At 45.6% G+C, this 17,988-nt stretch overlaps 1 long non-coding RNA gene across 2 annotated transcripts in view; it reads right to left on the bottom strand.

The window, feature by feature from the left end:
• LOC115601344 overlaps positions 1-16,737 on the bottom strand; it is a 35,382-nt gene extending 18,645 nt beyond the window's left edge. Inside the window, exons 1-5 of one of the 2 annotated variants that reach the window (XR_003989311.1) lie at positions 16,539-16,737; positions 16,297-16,444; positions 14,787-14,874; positions 13,270-13,336; positions 11,749-11,983 (exon numbers count right to left, since the gene is read on the bottom strand). This is a non-coding gene — a long non-coding RNA (uncharacterized LOC115601344). The remainder of the gene's footprint in view (positions 1-11,748; positions 11,984-13,269; positions 13,337-14,786; positions 14,875-16,296; positions 16,445-16,538) is intronic. The other variant, XR_003989312.1, reaches the window with a different exon arrangement.
• Between the last annotated feature and the right edge of the window lie 1,251 nt (positions 16,738-17,988).

Genomic DNA, 17,988 nt, shown 5'->3' with positions numbered 1-17,988 from the left:
GAACTGCCCTGCCTGTGCTCGGCAGCTGTGGTATTGCCGGTAGACAGGTAGGCAGCTCCTCTGCCCAAGGAGAGACAAGTCATTCTGTTGTTGCCCCCTTGCAGACCAGCAGGCTGCAGCTCCTGCTGGTTTCAGACGAGATGTGGATTCTCCCATGTGCCAGATGCCTAGAGGCAAGGAATCCCATCTCGGACATTCAAGAGCTGAAGACATAAAAGGCAAAGCTTACTGGCTTTGGTGATCATGTGTGTATGAGGTGCTATCAGGGAAGTGAAGCATGGCCACAAAAGCAGCCAGAGATCACACAGGAGCCCAGATCCCAGCCAGATCCTGCACTTGGGCTGTGATAGCTTTTAAGGGTACATTAAACTTACCACATTTAACAGGTTTAATTGTTGTAGTGGAAATATCTCTTTTGCCTATCTTTGGAAGCATTCCTCTTCCTCCCCCTCCCCCTTCTCTCTCTCCCCCCAGCTTGAAGGCTTGGGTTTCAAGTTCACATCTATCACAACAGAAAACAGCAGGACGTGCCCTGTCATGTCCTGGACACCCTAAGCCAAAAACGAGGAGCTGCACCCTTTTCCCCTCATCCAGATTCTATCTTTTATATGCACTTAAAATGTGCACATAAAGCTTTATCACGCCCAAACCATTTCCGAAGCAATGAGCAGTCACATTAACTATTAGAATTTTGAAGGACGGTAATTCCAGGGCAATTTTACCACTCCCTCTTGACAGCCTTTTGTATTTGCAATACTATATATGTCTCATAAACAAAACAGCCCAGAACATACCAATCAAATATCAGAATAGAGAGGATTACTTAGGCAGACAGACACTTACAATTTGCTCTGCACTCCTGGTGAGTCCAGAACAGCAGGTAGCCCATCTTACCCTGTAACAGGATTAACACTGATGGAAAATGTGTTAGTGCCTTTCTGATGTACCTATAACCCACTTCTATTAAGAGATGCATAAAATAACAGATATTTAAGCTAGACATGTATTTAAAAAGCAAACAACCAACCCACCTTGGAGTAACTAAACCCATTCTTCAAGTGAACTCAAAGCTTGAGCTGAAAGGGTGTTTGCCCCTGGGCAGTCTTCAGGACAGGATGCTAATATGATCTGTGAGCCTAGGAGTTTTACTCCTCCATGATTTTTCTGCCTCATAAATGTGGGGGTTTTAGTGTATCATCAAAAAACCCCACATTCCTTAAAATAAGCAGTAGCTCTGAGGCTCAGCACTTCTGGGAAGGCTCTTTTGGGTGCACACACAGTGAGGATCTCAAGCACCAGGGGATTCAGTCCTTACTCAGTTTTGCAACCAAACCACAGAAGAGCCAGGTGAGCAACTCCAGGACCTAAAATACTTGTAACCAAACAGGTGGAATTTAGCTTTTGCCTGCCTATGTATGTCTCCTCAGGCATGTAGATATGAGCACTTTCACAATTAATTAAAATGACACAAAAATGTCACAAAGACCTAGTGATTATTGAATACTTATAGGCATGAGCTAAGCACTATCTTCCTCTCTGTCTCCAGGCAAAATATAATACAAAAACTGTCATGAATATTTTCTTACAACAAGCCTGCAATGTTGCTGGATGCAAGTGTCACATCCCAGAGACAGAGGCATGTACCTGGATTGAGAAATAATCTTTAGGTCCTGAAGAGCTCACAAGGCTCTACTGAGGTCCACCTGATAATATCATTAAAGTATTATCACCGGACCACCATGGCAGAAAGGCATGAGGAAAGGAATTTCTTGACCCTGAGGCAACCATTCATTGTCTTTGGGATAAAGCCTCATGGGATTTTAACACTGATCTGGAATGTCCAATCCAAACAGCAGCAAAGTTTAGTTTAGTACGCAGCACACAACATGCAAAACTCAGGACAAGAAGCATCTTTGCTTTCTCGGTAAGAGATCGGGGTTGCAGGTCAGCCCCTTTCCTGCTGCACACCTGAGAGCTGCGTCACCAGCAGTGTGTGTCCATTCCCTCCCCAAAAGCATTTCTGCACCTTGATAGCTATGGCTTGAGCCTGACTGCAAGCCAGGTCATTTGCAAATGATGTCTCCTTATGCGCTGGCACATCTCTTGTGACTTTTAGTGGGGATCAGCTCATTTTAGTACCCAGCCACCAAAATGTGCTGCAGCGTTGGGGCAGCCAGCATGGGGAGGTGGTGCTGCCACAGGCTCCCTTGGATTTCTCAGTCTTACATCTGCTCCACTCTTTTCTAAAAACCTCTGCTCCTACAGACGGGGTTATATAGATTATATAGATTACATGAGGATCTCAGCTGTCAACCAGAACAATGGCAGTAATGGCAGCAGGGAAAATATGTGACATTTGAACCCGAAGTTTTGGGGGAAAAGGAATTTGACTTTCATTATTCATTAAAATTTCACTATTATAAGACAACACCTTGCCTTTCAATTTGTTAATACTTCATAGAAGGCATTACTGGGCATAATGCCACAATCAGATATGGCTGTGTATTACGTTACAAAGTAAAGACACACACATCCAATTTAACTACAAGCAATTACATTATGTGTAAGTGGCCACTCTGCTGGGAAGACACATAGCTCTAAAGTTTACCCTAAATGCCTTTGCTGCTTATTTCTGAAGCCTGCCTATATAGAAATGAACTACCCCAAAGACACACACACAGCTTGACATGCCTGTCTTCTGGGCATCTGATCTGTTCCTGCCATTTTAAAGCCATTCAGAGGTACAATGCACTGCCAAAGCACAAGGAAGTAAAAGAATCAATTTGTTATATATTCTTAATACATGAGCTCCTGGGATTTCAGCCATTCCTGAAATCTGTTTAACGAGAACAGATGAGTAATGTGCTTTTCTGACTACCAAGGAGCTTAAAAATAACCCAGAAGTCATTCCTTTCCAAAAGGTGAAATAAAGCTGCTCCTAAACTCTGCCTGCTTTGTGCAATCCTGGAAAAAACCTTGGATGTGGCGAAATACACATCAACTCTAATACTGGAGAGTTCAGAAAGATCACTTCCAATCACCTCTGGGGAAATGCAAACTCGCTTTGCAGTGGACAGAATTCAGTCAGCTAGGAGCTTACAGGAGCAGCTTCTGGTTTTGGAGGAGTGCAAGTGATGAGCCAAATCTCTATGCTGTTTCCGCTAGAAAATAAATAGTTTTCTGCATTAAAAAAACCCCAATCTTTCTGGTAGATGGAGGGAGCAGGAAGGCTGTAAAAGTGACTTGATCCTTTTTTTTCTTTTTTGTTTCCGCTCAGGTGAACAGCATTTCACCTCTCAGAGACAGCTGAATCTTTTGGATCTTTTGGAACCTTGGCTTTTCCATGCCCTATACTGCTGCAGAAATAGGAGCAAATGAACTGAAAGCTGTACGAAAAGGCAAGACGCCCGTTCAAAGGCTGTTTTTATCTCTTCATACAACCCATTTGTCACAACACAGTGAAGCAGAAAAGACCATTTTTCCTAGGCAGAGCTTAAGGAGGCCACTATGCCTGTGTAAAATCTGTGTGGTAAAATCGCTGACACTGGTACAGCATCTGTTGCTTTAACAGCGTGGTGACTACACAACTGCTTGGGGTGCTCCTCTTCCTCATACTGTGCTCCTCCAAGGAAGAGCAGCCAAACTGAAAGCTGGGAGCAGACTCCAGTGTGTTGGACCGCTGTGCCTATGAAGAGTCAGTCCAACTGACCACGTGCACAGAAAAAGTGTATCCCACACACTAGAGAAGCTAAACCCAGTGGGGAACAGAAGAATGTAGGTGCAGCTATTTCTTCCCCACAGCCTTTCCTAATTAAGTCTAAAAATGTCTGTAAGGCGAGCCCTGCCCCATCTCTCTGAAACCAGTCACTACATGTGCTTGTCAAAAGTACTTCTTGCACTCTGTTCTGTAAATAACCGCCAGTTAGAAACTGCAGGAACATAGAGTGAAATGATGTAAATATTAAATGATACAAAGTCTTTAAGGAATGCTTCTAAACACGAGGACAGAGGAATTATGTCAGGCATGTTGAACTTCCACAGGGGGTATTTAAACACAGTATTAGTTCATGTATGAGTCTGTAGGATGGAACAGATAAATAGGGAGAGCAATATAGTCCTGTGCAGCTAGACCACAAACAGTGAGAACTCTGAGCCAGTCTCACGCTACTGTACACAAGCATACTCCACTGTTCCCAAGTCATCTAGACAGTTTCCAGTAGCAGAAGGCATACGCTGTGCAGATGTGCCATCACCTTCTTTTCTGCACAGCTTCTAGACCCAGTAACAAAAGACATCAGCACATGTCTTGAGAACTGGCTAGCATGAAGCATAACCCGACCTTGCAGAGAGAGACTGTACCTCTCTGCTCAGCACATCTGGGGTTTTAAGGCAGATGTGGGGTTTCCCAAAACAGGAGGGGTGTTGATAAACTGAAGAGTTCGAACACAGGATCACAAAGGTAGCCTGGAGATGTGAGTGCAGGGCATTTTGGGAAGAAGTGGAGGGAACTGGGCTTGTTCAGCTTGAAGAATACAGGGCTGCAGTGGGATCTATTTGCAAACCACCATTGCCTACTTGAGCAAGAGAGAAGACAGAGATGGACTCTTCTCTGAGATGCACAGGGATGAGACAACAGGCATACATTGCAACACGGGAAATTCTGGTTGGATGTAAGGGAAAAATTGCTTCCTATCAGTGGTACAGATAAGGCCAAGATAAGAGGTGGTGGGACCTCGGTTCTAGGAGATATCCTACACTTGGCAGGACAAGGTCCTGAGCATCCTGGCCTAGCTTTGGCGAGAACCTCCTTTGAGCAGGGGGTTGGACCAGGGGCCTCCATGTGTTCCTCTTCTAATCTGTATTTTTCCATGATTTTTGTGACCATCGGGTGTGGATTTTACAGGTGTTGGATGAGGGGATGAAGGGAGGCATTCAGCATCATAGCTTTTGGAGTAATTGAAACAGGGCTAGTTTTACACATGCCTAAACTCATCTGGGGTCTGAATATCCCTCGTGAGCTACCTCTCACTCAGCCACCATCACTGTTTGCCGTAAGGCTTTCAGAACCAGAACTTACCAAGCGATTCTGGACATGATATACAAGTTTGAAAGACCTCAGGTCACTCTTCCCTCTAATGGCACTAAAAAAACCAAGTTGTTTGCCCTTCTCTGATCTTTCTTTGGTTCAAGTCCGTATCTTCTGCAGTGGACCTCTGCACCTCAGCCTGCCACCAGACCCAGAGCTTCAGCCCAGACCAGGACAGGGACCCCAGTGCCCCCCACCCCAGATGCTCAGCAGTGGGGCAGGACGAGGTGCACCACAGCAACTTGGAGCAGCACCATTCCTCCCCATATCTCTCCTAGTCTCTGTGCTCCGTGCCTTCACCCAGGCCTTACTCTTTCCCTCCCCTCAAACCCACTCATACATTTCTGTGCCCTGCTGCGTCAGAGGCACCCCTTTATGCTGTTTTCAGAACAAACAAAGCAGCAACCGACCCTTTGGTTTGTTAAGCTTGTTAACCCACTTAAGGGCACTGCTGAAAGGGGACCAAAACTGAAGGCCTGGAAAGGAAATACTTCTTCCACTCATTTGCAGCTGAAGTTTTTTCAACTGAAACATCAGGCACGTGCTAGTCTCGCTCCTCCTTGTTTAACACAAAGCAAAGAGTTGGAACAAGCGGGTAGCACACACTGTGGCAGACTCAGGGGCACAGCCACTGGCCAGAAAGGTTTAGTTTTGTAGGTGTGTTTCTTTGACTTGAAGCTATTACTACTATTATTATTATTACTATTTTAGGTGGGTTGACAAAGCAAACAAGCACAACTGCTTGGTAGGTGGCCAGAATGGATGCTGAAAGCAGAGCCCCTCTGCCCATCCCTTCCCCGGACAGCTAGTGCCTTCCTGCAATGTTCCCAGCACAGAGCTCACCTAACACATTATTTTGTATGAAGAATTCAGCCAAATGAACTGTGAAGCAATGAGACAGGCAGAAATAAAGCAAGTACAAACCATGCCCACAGCAGCAACCAGACAGGTTGAGAACTGTCTGCTTCTCCCTCATGAACGCTGTGACAGAGACGCAGCTGCACCAGCACGGCAGAAGGACTCCCAGGAATGTTTTTCTCACCAGAAGCAAAGAGTACAGTATCAAAGAAATAAATATGCTCCTTAGCCCGTCTTCTCCCTTGCTGGCCCAAGGTCCCTCTCTCTTTGGTTTCCAACTCCACTCTCTTTGCTGGGCACAGCCGAAGAGCATCTCTGCCTGCCCAAGCAGCCAGCCGGCACCTGCCCTGGGCCAGTTCTGAACAGTGCCGTTCCTGCAGCTTAAAGGGTTGTTGGGGCCTCCCAGCAGGACTGGCAATACAGACAAGCCTGTTCTCACCGTCATTAACTCATCTTGAAGTTTCCATGTATTCCAAAAGCTGGGGTACATGGCAGAAGAGCTAAAGCTGTCTGGGAGCTGGATCATTTGTGTGGCAACTCTTACATCTACAGAAGGCACCAAAGCCATCCCTACCTGGGCAAGAGCATGGAGGCTCCAGCCTCCCTTCCCTTTGGTGGCTGCCCCCCCTGTGATGGACAGCAGGTTGGGAGGTATCAGGGCAAGAGGCACTCAGCCAACTCCAGGGGATACCTGCAGAGGATGCACCACAGCAGGCCATGTTCTTCCATGTTACTGCAGCCCTGGCAGGAACATGTCGTAGCTCCAGCATGATGCTGACTGCAGGGCACCCCTCCAAGCGATGTGTCACCTAAATGTGTATAGACACTCATACTGTCTGCTTTGCCAGTGTTGCTGCTTGGGAAGTTGGGGCTGGCTTTGGTCAGTGGAATGAAGGATGAAGGAAAAATGGTGCCCAAGGCCAGAAGTGCAGGTAGTCTGGTGAGACACCTGTGTGACTGGGACTTCTGGTGTGCCTGAACTTGGACTGACTTTGAAGGGATGCAGGTGAGGATGGTTATGGGAGTTTCCCAAAGGATTGAGGATCATTCCATACCTTGGAGGTCAGCTGGCACCGCTCTGCCTAGGTCTGCAGGGTTACATCCCCCTTCCCCTGCACCACACCAGATGGCCATGTCCAGGCTGTGGATTGGGAGTACTCCCAGGCCTGGGCATTGTTTTGGGGTGTCTGAGCCAAAGCAGCATCAAGGACAGTGACGAACAGAAGGGATGGTGGTACTGTGCTCAGGCCAGCACCCAGGTCTTGTTGCACTGACCACTGAAGACATGCTTTGGCCTTGACACAGCCAGTGCATCTTCCTGTCCATCTTCCTGTCCTGGGTTCAGCTGTAGCAGTCGTTTTTCTCCTTCCTAGTAGCTGGTGCAGTGCTGTGTTTTTGACTTTCAGCCTGGGAACAATGCTGATAACACATGGATGTTTTTAGTTGTTGCTAAGTGATGTTTACTCCCATCAAGGACTTTTCAGTCTCATGCTCTGCCAGTGAGGAGGGGCACAAGAAGCCGGGAGGGAGCAGGGACAGGACACCTGACCCAAACTGGCCAAAGGGGTATTCCATACCACAGCACATCATGCCCAGTATATAAACTGGGGGGAGCCACCCAGAAGGCCCAGATCGCTGCTCGGATCGGGCTGGGTATCAGTGGGTGGGTGGTGAGCAATTGGGCAGCACTGCTGTTTATTGCTGTTTTTCCCTTCCCTTTTTAGTTTTATGTTCTCTCCCCTTGTTATTTCCCTTATAATTGTTATTATTAGTAGTAGAAGTAGTGGTTTTATACTATACTTCAGTTATTGGACTGTTCTTACCTCAACCTGTGGAGTTTACATTCTTTTGATTCTCCTCCCTATCCCGCTGGGAGCAGGGAGAGAAGGAAAGGAGTTAGCGAGCAGCTGCGTGGTGCTTTACTGCTGGGCTTAAACCATGACACTTCCCCAGCAGCACTGTACCCACAGTGTAAAACATCTGTACCCTGGAGAGTGGGGCTGCTTCTCCCTTCCTCCACCCCAGCAATCTCCACAGATGGCAAAAAGCTGGCAGAGGTTAGCTACAACACATGGTCAGATAGATATCCATGCAAATGCTGTATGAACATTTGTATGCATCGCCCTGCACCAACCACCTCTCCTCCACCCCTGGGAGTTTGGATGCTACATACCCCAGTGTTTCTCTCATGGCATGTGTTTCGGTTGCTGCCAGGAGAAGCAGTTTCATCTTGCCAGGACTCCCATAATCTCTAAAGACTTCTTGAATAAGAAAACACCCTGATTCCCCCAGTGGGCATGCATTTGCTGCAAGGAATAAAAAGTGGGCACACCACCTCTGTCCATCTTCTATGTTTGTTAAAACTCTTTCTTGAGTATGCACCCAGAGGAAGAAGCTCTCATAAGTACAACATCCCTTGCAGCATTTGGTGGAAGTTAAACGAAAGCACAGAGGTGGTACTTAGGTGAAGATCTGGGTCACGAGGCAGAACTGGGGGGGGGGGGGGGGGGATGTGGAATGACAGATGCCATGGGATTTAAGGCCAAAGCACCATACATGTTATGTCTTCTCTTATCACGGAAGAACCTGTGCCTTGAACTGTGGGGATGGCTTGTGGGCAAGGAGACCAGGAACAATGGTTTGAAAAAACAGTTTGCAAAAGTCCACTCTTTGCTGCTCTCTGAGGTACTCTTAAAGCAGCTTTTCTTGTTTTTTTCAGGTGTATTTTATATTCCAACAGCAAGAGAGGATAACTGTAAAAAGCAGAGGGTATCTAACTAGCATATCATTCCTAGAAGAAAATTATAGACTACTGCTTCATCCATTCTTCTGCTGCCCTCCTGAGTGCCCATTGCTTTCTTTAAGACAGCCATGTCTCCACAAAGAGCTATTTTTGCTTCGGATGCCATAAACCCTGCACAATAAGCTTCTGAGAACTGGGCTGTGCCAGCAAAAATGGGGGCTGACTTCTAGGCCAAATCCAGACCCATGTATTTATAAATATTTAATAAGGCTGAAAGCAGACAGAAAATCCTGCCAGCCTTACCCTGTCTGCAATCCCGAGTGTTTTTCATGAGTTGAGCTTTAACACTCCTCTCTCCAAACACACACACACATCCTGCTCCCATGGCTATTTCCTCTGAAGAAGGCAACTCAGAGAACAAAATAGCTCCATTTCTTCCAGGCATGTCTGAGAAGCCATTTTCTCACAATAAAACCAATGGGTTCAGCTGCTTTAATAACTACGGTATTAGCCTGACTCGAATTGTTTTCAGGGCTTGATGATTCTCCTGTGACCCTCACACAAGAAACAGGGGGAGTAAGTCCAGTGTTACCTGCTGAGGGGCCTCCGGGGTCCACTGCAGGTCACTGCAAGAACTCTCCCCTCCTTTCAGATGTTTCTCCAGTGGCCTTATTTCATGGGTCACATCATCTCTGAAGGGTCTCTTCCACTTTCCAGTCTTCCTAGTTCCATCGCAGAGTCACTCTCGTGGGTGCCTCTGCCTTACAGGCCGTTACTGAAATGCCCTGTCTCATCCCAACACCTGGACCTGACAAACCCATTTCCACACACCGGGTTGGTCTGGATTCTGAAACCAGCCCAGGCTACAAATATGGAAAACATCTCCAGATTGCATTGGTGGGGCAGCCATTGTACAGCCTGTGTTAGCCTCCCAGTGGCAAATGAGTGAGAGGATGTTTTCAGATGCCATCCTGAAACAGTACCATTTGACCACTGAGAACAGGAAGGAGGGGAATGAAATAAAAGGAGCAGTTTTGGGTTTTTTTCCCAAAAGTGCTCTCATAAGAATACAGTTCTTGCCTTCAGGGCAAGGGAAGGGACTGTCTCTGTTTTCAAATGTCTCTTGGCAGGCAGCAAATTAGGCAGCATGGAAATGGTTACACCACCACTGGGACCTTTACTGAAGATGCCTAAAGGACCAAGGCCTGGACAAAGGACAAACAATAATGCTGCTAAGAGTTTGTCCAGTTCATAATTTTTGCTTACATCACTGAGAAGCCTCCAGACAACCAGAGAAAACAACAGTTAAAGAACCAGCAACTGGCCAATTCTCTCCTCCTTGCTAAACATAGCCGAACACCTCATTTTAACTCTCCTTTTTCACGCACCTCTTACAATGACACTAGAGTAATATTTAACCTTTATCTCCCTAGCTTAGAAAGAGGAACTGGAAAAGGAGATAACGATATTGGGAAAATGATGAGAAGTAAGGATGAGTTTCTTCCCCAGCAACTATATTAAGACACAGTGGTCTAGAAAAGAGATGACTAGGGAGAAAGTAGATCCCATGAATGGTGAGAAGTAAGGAGAAGGTCCATAGGCAATAACTACAAGAACAAAGAGGCAATGAATGAAACTAGCAGATAGCAGCTTCATGTTCAGCCAGAGGAGGCATTTCTTCTTACCACACACAGTCCAGCTGTGTGACCCATTACTGTTAATTATAGGAGAGCCAGCAGTTTTCCCTGGCGCAAAACCCCACAACACAAACTCATGGAAGTGGATGGACAAAGTAACAGCAGAAGAGAAAAGCCACCAAAGCAAATATTACTGTGGTCAGGAGGAACATACTCTAACCCAGCAAACAGGGACAAGCCGCGATGGTGAGTAAGGAGGAGCACGAGACCCTCTCCGGGGGCAGTAAAGTGTGGTGAGCCATGCACAGGGAATTGCAACTCTCCGTTGCCCTGCCTCATCCCCTCGCATCATTAAATTATTACTATTGTCATTCAGAACTGACCACCATGACTTCCAATCAGCATGTTGCCTTGTGCCACCTAAAGAAAACATGCCCTGCCTCCACACTGCCTCTTGTCAAGCTCCTGACTAGAGATTAATGTATTCTTGACCACGTTAGAGAGATGTCTCTGCTGAAGCCATTCTGCAAAATATAATGTATGCCTTGTACGAAGGAAGATTTGCTTAGTGTGGAAAGGAGACAGATGAAGGGGTCCTAATTACAGTCTCCCACTACCTTAAAGGGCATTACAGAGAAGACAGAGCCAGACTTTTCTTGAGGTGCCCAGTGACAGGGCAGAAGACTGGGGGGGCACAAGTTGCAAGAGGAGTTGGATGTGAGGAGAAAACTCTTTCCCATGAGAGCAGTGCAGCCCTGGGACAGGCAACAAAACGTGGTAGGATCTTGAAGATCCCACCTTGAAGACACCAAGCACTCGGTTGGATGAGGGCCTGAACTACCTGACCTAGCACTGTGGTGAGCCCTGCTGGGTGCACAGGGTTGGAATGGAAACTTCCAGAAATGTCTTCTGATATACACCTTTGTCAGAGTCTGGGAACCATATCCCACCCGGTGTGACCAGCCTTGCAAGCCAGGACTGGTCATCCACACTTAATCAAATACGTGTTTTTGACAGAGGAACAACATCCTCCATGCACAATTGAGACACCAACCCACAGACTTCTTGGGTGGTTCGGTGCCCAGCCACCAGCTCTCTGACTCACCCCGCATCTCTGCACTGCAGCCTGCCCTGCAGGACTGGGAAGGATTTGCGTGAGGGAGGAGCTGTACACATGCTGAAGCACCTTCAGCCACTTCTCTGACTATCTCATTGAAGGATTATGTGTAATAGCAATTCCCACGAATCTCACAAGTGTCACCTTGTTCCTGATAAGTGTAGGAAGCTATCAAAAGTCATCTTCAGGATCCTGCATTTAGCAGCCCTCACGTGGTGCCCTGTGGGGAATACTTAAAGGTCTTAAAGAAAACAGAAGCAATATCTCTTTTGTTCCTAATTACTCTTTAAACAAAAGTACCACCTACCAGCTCTACCCAAGCTCAGTGCTCCCTTGAGCCAGGCACACCAGGCTCTACAGCACCAGCTCCGTTGGCCAGGTAGAAAAGGTGGGCACAGGCAATGACACCATGCCTTGTTGTCCTGCATGGGGTCAGGTGGACACTGGGAAGTGGTTCACTCTACCCCTTCCTAAGACTCAAAGTCCAAGTCCTCTGTAGCAGTCTCCCATGGACCCAGTTAATGTCACGGAGAGTTTCATGGCTGTAAGAGATGAAGAAAATCATCACTCAGAGAGACACTTGTTGGAACTAACAAAAGAGTACACACATGAGAGCTCAGATCTGCAGCCCTAGCTGAATTCTTTCATAAGAATCCCCTCTACCCTCTCAGTAATAACAACAATACTAGTTTTCTCTGTCTCCCTTCTGTCTGCAATTTGCTCTTCCTGGTGGAAGGGAAAGGAAGTGTAAGTTATTGCAACACTCACAGGGCCTGAACAGCATCTTCTGTCACTAACAGCAAACCTTAGGAAGCAGAACACACATCTGACAGAGCTTTGCAGAACCTGGAGACACTCTCCACATGCTTGTTTACTGACTGAAAATACAGGCATGAAAGCAATTCAAAGCATGTCCCTCTTTTTTATCTCACTTATTTCTCCAGTTTCTGGCACATCTCAGTATTTACTAAGCAAATTCACAATTGTTTAGCAGAGAATGCACTGAGATGGGCCAGATCTAACTACTCAAGCAGGCAAACTCTAATGTACATTTGCCTTGTCCCTTTTGCAACCAAGGAACTCGAATCATTCACTCTTTTTGTGAGCTGGAAGGCCTAAAGTAATAAAAACTGACCCAGCAATGTCTTACGATGGTGGTAAGATGTTGTTATCTTGTGAGAGATTCTTCACACATTGTGGTTGGAGCCAAACTATCTCAAGCAGAAATCTGACAGAGGAATTTTCACCCTGAATCAGACCCTCAGTTGGGGTAATGGCATAATAATATGTTAGTATGACATAATAATCACAAACACTTTTGTACCAGGCTCCCATATTTCTACCAGATGACATCTCAGTGCCATGCATTTTGCGCAGTAGTTCCACAGTGAGGACCATGTAAGTGTGCTGAATCTGCTGAGCACACACAGGTGATGATTCCCCAGGTGTGCCTGCAACACCCAAGATTGGTTGGGCACAAGCAGGTTTACCACAGAAATCATGGAAACCCAAGGTTTTGAAGCTTTCAGGTCGTTTTAGGCTCCCTGGTTATACGCAGGAAAAACAGGTCTGCACACGTGTTGGGGGTGCCATTCGGGGTGCCTGGATAGCAACTGAACATTCAGAGATGTTTATTGCTGCATTACACAGCACTGCTCTTTGAACAGACTACCAGACATGCAAAAATACTGGAAAAACAGCCCAAATTCTGTTGTTTGGTGTGGACAAAATTTCTGCATGGGAAAAAAGGGGCTTGCTCAGGAATCCTAGTTCCAGAGCTATTCCCCTGACACTGAGGTCTCCAAAACTGAGGAACAGCTATACTTACTTAGCTCACCCTGAGTGGTTCTCCCCTTCTCCTCCCCAGCTGGACTACACACTGCCAATCAGCAGAGCTGGTGTACAAAGAGAAACAAATTATGCCTGACAGTCCACCAGGAAGCTTCTTTCTGTAAATGATTTTTAATGTAAGGATTCCAAGTGCTGTAAGACCCTGTGAGCCAGCAGAAGGACACCTGGAGCAGGCTCTGTTTCATTAATTGGTTCCTTGTTCCTGGTAAGTGTCCGGAAAGTTTTACTAGAACTGTCCTCCTAATCCTGTATGTGATCTTGTACCATCTTGCTCGCAGCTGTCTTCACCAGTCGTGCTCCCTAAAGAGCTCATTGAAGAGATACCACTGGGGGCTTGAGGACACTGTAACATGTGCCTATGATTTACGCATGATTTTTATGCTTACTGAAAGTCATATTAAATACAGAGAAGTACACCACTGTTTGCCCTGGGGAGTGCACAGAAAGGATGCGCTTTTCCTAGCTGTTTGCCTTAAAGACCTGTATCTTTAATCATTAGTCTGGGAAAGTTAGGAAACAGTTAGGAAATAGGAAATTAGCTAGGAAAGTTTAGGAAATATACTTTGACAAACTAGAGCTGGAAAGGTCAGGCAGTACTGATTTCAGTGAATGGACATTTTGGGATACGGTCAGGTCAGCAGGTCCATTTCTAACATGGCAGAGCAACTCCACACTGCTAGCCCTAGCACAAGCACGGCCATTCCTATAGAGGCAACCCAGTACTGCTGCAGGTCCTCTCGCAAGGATGGGACAGCGGCTCCACTGCGCTGCCATGCTGGGTGGTGTGCAGACAAGCCCCTGGACCTTTGACTCCAGAGTGGCATAGCTGTGGTTTGGGTTGATTCAGCAGTACAGCGGCTTTTGCCTCAGTTGCTGTGCCTCTCAGGACCGCCTCCTTTCAGTTTCCAAGAGAGAAAAAAGAATCAGCCAGAAGCTGGCTGCTTCATTCAAAACTGCACAATGTGACTTACAGCGGGAGTAAATCTCGTCGGCTTCAGCTTGTACAAAGTCAAAATTCCCTCCTCTAGTCTCGATGCTCTTTTGTCAGCAGCGCGAGCACACAGCAAACTGAACGCTGCTACCACTATTTGCATCTGTTGTTCAATAAACGACAGATTCAGAGGAACGGGATTTGAAAAAAGGAAAGAAAGGAAACAACCCAAAGGTCTGTCAATTGTGTAAAAAGCATTCCTGCACTGCAGGGTGGGTGGTCCGCTTGGAAGCTGTTATGGTGTCAGCACAAACCGCGACAAAAGATCAGTGATGTGTGTGCAAATACAGCAGCCTGACCACGGCATCTGAAAACAGGTTAGCCAAGTGGCTTACCCGCGAACGGAATCGTGTTTAGCACATGTACTTCACCAACTGGCGGTCAAGTGGGAAGTGCCGCGCGAACATGGCATCCACTCTCTGTTAGGAATGTAAGCGGCACTGTAAAACCAAGATGGACACACTCTCATTCTACACACAGGGAAAGAGAGGCATACAACTCACCTGAAGTTGCAAATTCTGGGAGGGGGTAAATGAGGCATCTTGGGGAACAGGGCCGTAAGTTACTTGTCCAGCTCCACTGAATAAATTGCTAACAAGATGGAAAGCAAAATCAAGTCTTTTTCTGTAGGCTATGCAGTGAGAAAACTTGACTGCAGTATTTGCAATGCCATACACGGAAATTCTTCTCTTTTTGGCAAAGAGGTATTAACTTTTGCATCAAATATGAAACGCTCTAATATGCACTTTGTAGGCGTGACACTTGCCACTAAGGTAAATGAAGATTCTTGCCATCCTTACAGCTGTGTTAATGTAAAAACCCACAATGCATTAAATGAAGCTGAGCAACTGAAAATACTGTCTGGATCAGCGTCAAGATGGAAGAAAGCATATTTGGGTGGGGATTATACAGACAAGTATCGTTGCTTATTTCAAATAACTTAGCAAGATTCCACTGACTAAGAATTCACTTGAATTTTTGTAGTGCTAAAATCGGCTATCCCATTAGCTGGGAGGATGGAAAGTCCACCGGCGCTCGTGGAACAGTAATAAGAGCACCCTCTTGTGGTCATTATCGCAGATACTAATTAAACCTTTTTAAGTAAGCCGTTAGCGTAGCCGCTTTCTCATGCAAACAGGGTACCCAGAAAGTTTATTAACATTTACAAGTGAATACGCTGTGTGTTATTCACGCTATATCAGTCCAAAAGACAAAACTGCAAGGTTTTATCTTGTTTGGTCATCAAAAATGCTATGCATTTAATAAAAACGTTTTAAAACTTTCTGCAGCTTAGTGAAAAACAGTCATTTTATTTGCAATTTTCAAAACTGCCACGGAAACCCTCAGGAAGGGTTAAAAAAAATTGACAGAGCAGTAAGTTTGGTCTCCATACCTCACTATGAAGGAAACCTTAGTAGAAACTATAACAGAAAATGGAATTAATGTACAACGGCATAAAGATGATCTGTTAAGAGGAAAGCAGTGTGGCTACCATAAGAGGGAGTAATGATTTACAAATCATTACTTTACAGATCCGTTGCAGTACTCTGAAGCAATCATGAAACATTTAATCACAACTTCTGAAAGATGCCTAAGTATAGAATTTACCATAAGATAATAAAGAAATTAGTATCTGATTATCATTAAACATAAAAACCAGAATCAGAACATAAGTACTATGCTGGAATGTATGATAACTTCGGGCACCTTCAGTCAAGTTAGCTTTAGTTAGAATAAGCAGGAGTTATAACATCAGAAATTGTCAAATGTATGGGACAGATGAATTGAGTCTTTGCAGAAGCAAAAAGATTAGAAAGAATATCTTGAATGCCAAGTAGCTAGCAAGCATGCTTTGTTTGCATTTAATTTCCAAACACACCTCCTAGGCATGTACCACCGAGCAAGAATTTGCCGTATCATATTAGTATCACACTGGTCTTCATTTAATCATTATATTGTGCGATTAAATTAGTAAGTTGTTATTATCTGCTGCCATGAAAGCATACTACTTACCGGGTGAGTCCTCTGGGATTTGCCGTGTAAACGTACGAATCAAGAGAATTGATGTCCTGTGTGAGGAACTTTGCAACCAGGATTCTACCTAAATTAAGATGATTTTGTGCTGCACAGAAGTTTACTGCAGTGTCTAATTCTGAGCGACCTTAGGAAAGGTAAGAAGTGGCAAGAAAGCAAGTTTCACACTATCAAGCGAATTAATGAAATTATGAAAGAAAAAAGGGAAGTATTTAAATTACCAGGGTATTAGGGCAGAAGCTCAGGTTGCAACATCACAGCACTTAAATGTTCCAGGAGACCACTCCTATGGACAACAGGAGGGACAGGCTCAGAAAACAAAGAAGCTGGGACAAAGCATTCCAGTGCTTTCGAATGTCCATGAGGAATTACATTGCTCAGAGAAGAGCTGGAGTGGCTACTGCAGATAAATGGTCCACATCAATGGATGTCTGAGGTGCTTTCAGACTTTGGTAGACACCAAGTCTACCAAAATGTTAATGAATTCGATGAGACATTGCCGGGACTTCACCAAATTTTTTTCCTGCTTTCTCCGAAAAGTGCGGAGGAAGCGGGGGGGGGGGGGGGGGGGGGGGGGGGGGGGCAGAAAGGAGAGTTGAAACTCCTAAAAAAACCTCAACCGTAGCCTAGGAAAATGTGCAACATTCAGAACTTCCTGAAAATCTCTGGGAAAAAATAATTAACAACAAACAAACAAGGAAAAAAAACCCAACAAACAAAACCCAAGCAACCAAATATCCCTTCGAAACGGGAAAAACAAGACGTGGAGAAAAAAAAAGTGACTTCGGGAAGATCCAAACTTTGACAGGTCAAAGTCCAAGCTGGTGAAGTTTAACACTACCCGTGCCAATGCCCCCTGGAGAGACAGACCAGAGTCGGGAGAAGCAACGCAGCCATCCCCGCACGGGACTGCACCCGCGGTGGATCAGCTGCAGTGACTGGTGCGGCGTGTGTTGGGGCTCCAACCAGGGAGTGGAGAGATGCGGGACAGGATGCTTCCTAGACAGGTAAGGATGCTTTCCTTAAAAGCCACTTCATTACCTTCAAATTCCTTTGACCTCTTTGTAATTAAAACTCTGTCTGAGCAAAACCTAAGGAAGTGCGGTCTCCTGCAACAAAAGCGCCGTGTCACTAAATCACTCGCTAACTAGATCCCAAATCTGGTCAGGAAAAGAAAAAACTTTTTTTTCCCCCTCTTTTTAAATTTTCCTCACAAATTACTTACCAAGCTCTAGGCAATAACTGGACATACCATGCTCTTCAGAAGGGTTCCAGCAAATGGCAAAGCTCAGCACACCTATACAACAAAGAAAAAACAATTCTGAAGGAGCAAAACAATCTTACAAATAAACGGATCTGGCTTTACCTTGCCGCTGCTATGAAAAAGTTTGATTTGAACAAATTAACCATTTGGATGAAGGTGTAGTAACACAGGAATTTAGTACATGTCTCAAACCTGTGAGAGACACGGACATCAGGAACTTTTTCCATTTTCCTTCACTCATAAACAGTTTCAACTAAATCAGGGGTATTAAAAACCTTTGGAACACATTTTTTCCTGTTTAAAGAGAGAAATTAATTCATGTTGTGTGTTAAATTGCTACGGTCACTGGTACCTTTCCGGCAAGGCAAAGCCAAGTTTCTCCCTAGAGAGAAAAAAACCCCGTGAAA

The sequence above is a fragment of the Strigops habroptila genome, chromosome Z (assembly GCF_004027225.2).
Source record: "Strigops habroptila isolate Jane chromosome Z, bStrHab1.2.pri, whole genome shotgun sequence".
Lineage (NCBI taxonomy): Eukaryota > Metazoa > Chordata > Aves > Psittaciformes > Psittacidae > Strigops > Strigops habroptila.
The sequence above is the reverse complement of the archived record's forward strand: the minus strand, read 5'-3'. Positions and strand labels throughout refer to the sequence as shown.